The 6,417-nt window shown below is 26.4% G+C and overlaps 1 long non-coding RNA gene across 1 annotated transcript; it reads left to right on the top strand.

The window, feature by feature from the left end:
- The first annotated feature begins 837 nt into the window (after positions 1-837).
- On the top strand, positions 838-4,860 carry LOC121209929 (uncharacterized). The gene is made up of 2 exons (XR_005905136.1): positions 838-1,091; positions 4,412-4,860. It is a non-coding gene; the product is annotated as an uncharacterized lncRNA (long non-coding RNA).
- The last annotated feature ends 1,557 nt before the right edge of the window (positions 4,861-6,417 follow it).

Raw genomic sequence — 6,417 nt, 5'->3', positions numbered from 1 at the left:
GTTAGTTTTGAATTTTTCATGATTTTGTTAATAGAATAAGTTTAGTGTTAATTATGAATTTGTTTAATTTTGCGTTTAATTTTATCAAATGCAGCATGATGATGTTATTTAATTTAGATTTTAAAGTTGATTTGATGAAAGTTAATTACTATATCATTAACTAATTATAAATTTTAATCAAATCAATTTTAAAATCTGAATTAAATATTGAAATGTTAACATTTATATCTTGAAATATCAAAACGTATAATTTTTATTAAAAATAAATAAAATATTAGATAAAAAATAATACATGTGCCGTATTAAAAAAAAGAGTGTAAAATCTACTTTTATCTGAAGTTTCAAGTCAATTTCACATCTAAGTTAATTTGGGTTCTCATCTTACGTACAAATTTATTAAGGAGCCTTTATAAATTAGATATCTTGTGTGTATATATATTTACTTTAAATTGAGATTTGTATTGTATACATAGAGAAAAAATTTTACGAAATTATGATTTCACATTATTTTTATTTTTTTCAATAAAAGAATAATAAATCAAAATATTTTTCTTAATTTTTAATTTTTTAATTAAATTTAAATTTTTAAGAATAAAATTTAATTTATTACTTTTTTAATAAAAAAATGATAAAAATAATATGAAATCGCAGTTTCTTATTATCCATCTCAAACACATAATATATAAAATTTAGAAGAAAAAAAAAAAACAAAGAATGCGATGGATGGTGCGTGGCCCCCACCATGATACCATCACCATTACCTTTTCATTTTGCATGGCATCCCATCCCCATTTAGTGGGATGTTGAAAACCCAAATTTTGGGGTGAGATTTAGGAAGCTTGCACGGCAAAGTAAAGAGAAAAAAAGCTCAAGTGCCCATGAAGAGCTACACGGCAAGTCAAGGACGAGAAGAAAAAACTGGCTTTTAAAATGAGAAGAGGTGAGATTATGAGAATAAATGAGAGGGCGAAAACAAGGATGAGCTGAAGCAAAGCTACTGCCCCCCCCCCAAAAAAAAAAAAAAGAAAGCTAAGGAAGAAGCCATAGCCCGGAACCATAAGAACGAAAAGAGGAGAGGAAAGCTTTTTCTGGTATATACCTTGTTGTAACTTGCATTCATTTACCTTTTGTATGTGTAGCAAAATCTTGTTTGGTGTACCATGATATGAATCAATGAGTTGAAATTTGCACTTTCAAAGTCATATATTTGATCATTTTCCATGATGAATAACTCTTCCTTTTTATGACTGCTCTTTATGCTTAATTTATGTATGATCATTTATGGTTGTTTGAAACGATCCTTGTTGACTAAGATTTCCTTAACCCTTTTTTTTTTTCAATCCTATGGACTTAGCCTTTTGTGATATGAAAGCATAAATACATGCATGTCTTCCATATAAAACCTTTTGATTTCCTTCCTTTTAGCATGACACAAGGAAACGTGTAATGTTGATTTAAGATAGGTTGGAACCTTGCTTTTGTTTCATAAGAATTCATGGTCATACATGGACTTTTCATGCATATATATAATCCTTTGGTTCGTAAGTTGGTATTTATGGTAGCATGCATGGTGGCTTGTTTTGTAGGCAGACACATGGTTAGTTTTGAGCTAATTTGAATAGAAACCCATTAATGTTATAAGCTTAACACGAGTATTGATATAAGTATATTATGGCCATGTGTTTTGGGTTTGCATGTATGCCTATGTGGTGGTGATGTTTGCTGTGTGATTGTATATTGTTTGGTTGTACATATTTGTAATTATATAAAGTTATGTCTGGTTTTTTAGATTGTGTCATAAATCGAGGTATATGTCTAAGGAAAATTAGAAAATTGCTTCTTGAGTTTTTGTGTTTTTTAAACTAAGGCAATATTCTGGAATTAATTATAAATCCTGGATTCATCGCTATATTAAGTAAAATTTCATTGATTTTCATCGCTATGCAAATATGAGATGAAATGAGGTTGAGACAGAATAGAAGATAAAATGAAAATAACATTATACTAATTATTCATGTATAAAAGTTTATATAAATTTAAAATATTTTAATAATAAAAATATCATATAGGTATATTTTTTTTAAATTTATGAAAAATTATGTCAAACATATAATAAGTTCAAACACATAATTTTTTCTCAAAATTAAATCATGATAATAAACTATAGAAAACATAATACATACCTAATAAAAAAATTAAAAAGCTTATTATATATTTTTAAAAAAAATAAAAATTTTAAATTATGTTATTCCTTTTTTTATGGAAAAAAATTATGGATTGTATATAGATAATTGAATAGAATTACAATATTGTAATAGTTAATGGCTTTTAACATAATATTTGTATTAGTTAGATTGGAGTAACTTATAATATAAGTGGAAAATTTAAATTCTTAATAAAACATTTTTAAAAAAAATTAAGAAAATGAGTCTGGAGTCAAAATTGAATCATATGATAAAGTATACAAAATAAAAGATGAATTGGAACATAATCTAAAAACAACATGAGGAAAAAATATATAAATAATATGCCATAAAAAATTAAAATAGAATATGAATAAATGAGTGTGTACATATTTATATAAAATGAATTATTAATGTGTAAATTATTATATAAATTTATAATATTTAAATAAATAAAAAGATATGTCACGGATACAAATGAACGTATTTTTTAGATTGGACCACTAAAATAAACTATGCAACACAACCACCATTTTTTTTTAAATCATTTCATTTTGCAAATTTTGACATTATGCAATTTAGTATAAAACAATGATAATTAAGATATAAGAAATCACATAATAGGTAGAACCTTAATAAAATGAATCAATTAATAAAATTAATAACATGCATTTAAGTAAATAGATTTTTAGTTAGTAAATTTATAATTCACAATAACAATCATAATAATTATATATGCTGTTAGAGATTGTATGATCTAAATCTCGCACTTGTGGGAAAAATAAATACAGTGGCAAAATAATGGGATCTGTGAGTGTGAGAGGCCAAAGGTTACTACTAATAGAACTATACTTCTACTATTTGACTTTGATTAGAATAGGGTTTTTCAATCATTAAATAGATATAGTTGAAATTCTTCTTATATCATTTGTTTATCAACATTAGTGAATTTCTTCTTCTTTACCTGTGGTTTTTTCTTAAAAGGGTTTACACGTAAAATCTGTGTATGTTCTTATTTTTTATTTCTTTTTGCTTTGAAATCGTTCTACTATCATTGTCGGCATATATGATAACATATGTAAATTAAAAATTCATGAATAATATAAAAATAACATCAGACAAAAGAAATTAGAAGAGCCAAATACATTATTCCACATATAGAAATATAAGCTTAATAGTTTTAATTAATGAGATGATTAAATATAATATAGCAAATTAAGAATAAAACAAAAACAAATATATAATATATATTAGAGCGAGAAACAATACCTAGGAGTTTGATAATCTTTGTACTTTTTCTTTCTATTGTTTAATACCAAATATTTATTGATGGTTAGTAGGCCTAAATTGTTGCTAATGTATTACAAAATAATTAAAATATTAAGAGAAAAAATTATATAAAAAATTCTCTTATTTTTTTTTGTAAATTATAATAAAAAAATAAAATCCGAACAAACAACACTATTAACACAACTTAAATCTAAATAACATTTAAAAAATTAAACGTCTTTAATCATCCTATCATCACACGGATTCTTACATTTTGTATGTTTCACACGGCTCGATTTATGAGCCTTAACAATATCAGTCCATTTGTAATGGTTTAAAAACAAGACAAATGAAACCTAAAAAACATATACACGTGTCGAGCATTAACCCACTAGGGATATAATTTTTTCATGTAAATTGTAGATTTTAAACTCAGCAGTTAACAAAATCTAATAAAAGTTCAAAAAAACGGCTGAGTTTTCCGAAAACTTCGGAACTTGAAGCTCCATAATTTATGTGTTGCCTTTGGCTATACCCCCAAGTAAACAAGCCATGGAAGAGCCAACATAAAAGACAAAGGTCAAAGTCCTGCTATAATTCACGTGTATCAAACAGAATATCGAGGAGTATACATATAATAGTTATTTTCCTTTTCCAATCGAATTTCTCTTCCTTACATGCATGAAAATCCATGCTTTACTTTTCCTTGTTATAAATAGATAGGTCCTTGTAACTAGTTGTAGCCGCCCACAACAAAGAAATGGAGAAACCTAAACTCCGGTTGGCCTGCTTCATAGCTCTTCTCATTATTGTTTTCGGTATGTGTATGTGTATATATATATATGATCTCTTTCTCTCTTTACTCTACTATTTATTACATTTTCTACTAACTAAAAGGTTCTATGAATTTTCATTTTTCATTGCGTATACGTTGTAATGGATTCCTTTGCTAGTTGCAGCCATGACAGAAGCCGAAGCATTGGCCGACGGTACCAAGGGACATCCATGCAGTAAACATAAGGACTGTGTAGATGCCTGTAGTTATCGAGGCCGGTGTCCGTTCCTTTGCGTTTCCGGATCCTGCGTTTGCGACTGTCCGCCGCCGTAGTATTGAGCGGACGGCCTTCTAGCTATACATCTCTTAAAACATGATTATTAATTGTAGCAGCTAGGCAGAAGCTTATAGCTTATTCCCTTAGCATATTATTGTGTTTTATTTGAAGTAATAGTTTAGTGATATATGTTTTACCTTGTAGGGATTACCTAATAAAGTCGTTTTTCTTTAGGCAGCCTCGAAAAAAAAACAGAGAAGGAAAATAAGAATATTTTTTTAGCTGTTGGATTGTTAGAGCTTTTGTTTTTTGGGTGTGTACTCATAGTTTCCATTAGTAAAATTTAATTTGCTTCACTAGTTTTGCTCTAAGTTGTTTTTGCTTTGGTATAAATCTCCCGAAAGTCCTTTCACTATTCCAAAATCAGCAAATTGATCCTACTTTAAAAAAAGAAGAAGTAATTTACTCTTTATAATATTCGAAAGTGAACAAACAAATTAAATGGGTGAAAGTCCAAAAACAGAATAGCTAATGTATGGAGTTGGCTTTAGCTTCAGAAGACGGAAATGGGCAGGGAGAAAATCTGACAATGGAGGTGCTCAATCGGTCAATAAACAAAGTCACATTAAGAGAAGACGATATTTTGATTATTTTTGAAAGTGAGAGGATTAAATTGTTTCAATTTTTAAAATTCGGATCAATTCATTTAATATCAAAATTGAGAGAAATCAAATAAGTTTAGATGTTAAGTGGACAAAAAATGTATAGATATTAAAGCTTACCTAAACCCTAAATTTAGGGACGAAACGTTATATTAATCCATATTTTTATTATATTTTAAGTTGAATATTTGTTAATCTCAAAATAGTAATAATGACATTAAAAAAAGTGTAATTTATAATTTTAAGTGTTTAATATTATTGTAAAAATTATTTGAAAAATTAAAATATTGTTTTCAGATGAAAGAATTTCACAAACAAACACAATAATCTTGAACATTATACTCTAATTTCTCGTAATAAAATGAAAAAATAGCTTGATTACTTCTGATACAGAAGAATAAATTGATTATACTGCTGCTAATAACATAACAAAATCCTCAACAATATAATTGATTCTGTTCAATTAACTCTAATGCTCATCCATCATCTATAGTTTTTGTGATCCGGAGTCTGTCCCTTAAACCGACAAAAATGGAACGATGTCAAAAGTTTGGTAAGAACATTGGCCACTTGATCATACACGAACTTCACCCTCCTGCAACTTTCTCACAAACAAAGAAGAAGTCAAGTTCAACATGTTTGAACTTTGAGTGGACAACCAGGTTGGCAGCAATAGCTACCGCACTCTAGAATTATCACACTAAATATTGGACATAATGTTTGAAAGTAAAAAGTAAGTAATTTAAGTGATATTCAAGTTAATTAACATTATTATATATAAAATTAAAATTTTAAATATTTTTAAGCAATTAATTTAAATACATTTTTTAATTTAGATATATATAAAAACAATATTTTAAATACAAAATTCACATTAAAAATAACTCTTACAAATTAATAAAAAATTTATAATTAATATAATAATTGACTCATATTCAAAGTATCGAATAATTAACTGTATTTTTTAAATTACGTATTTATTATTATTATTCTAATTCTTATTCTTATTATTATTATTGATACTTAATATTAAAATTAGGAGTATAAGCTAAAGGATACAGCCATGGTCTCTTAGTATTAATTTTTCTATTTGAAAATTTTCAATTTAGATTATATAAAATAATAAAAATTATAGTAATTTATTTTTAATATTATAATATATGAAATGTTTTGCACACTTTCAATGGCCTTCATTTTTTTAATTATAATTATATTATAATTATTTATTAAATTTATGATATATATTTATTA

Source organism: Gossypium hirsutum, chromosome A11 (genome assembly GCF_007990345.1).
Source record: "Gossypium hirsutum isolate 1008001.06 chromosome A11, Gossypium_hirsutum_v2.1, whole genome shotgun sequence".
Taxonomy (NCBI): Eukaryota; Viridiplantae; Streptophyta; class Magnoliopsida; order Malvales; family Malvaceae; genus Gossypium; species Gossypium hirsutum.
The sequence above is the reverse complement of the archived record's forward strand: the minus strand, read 5'-3'. Positions and strand labels throughout refer to the sequence as shown.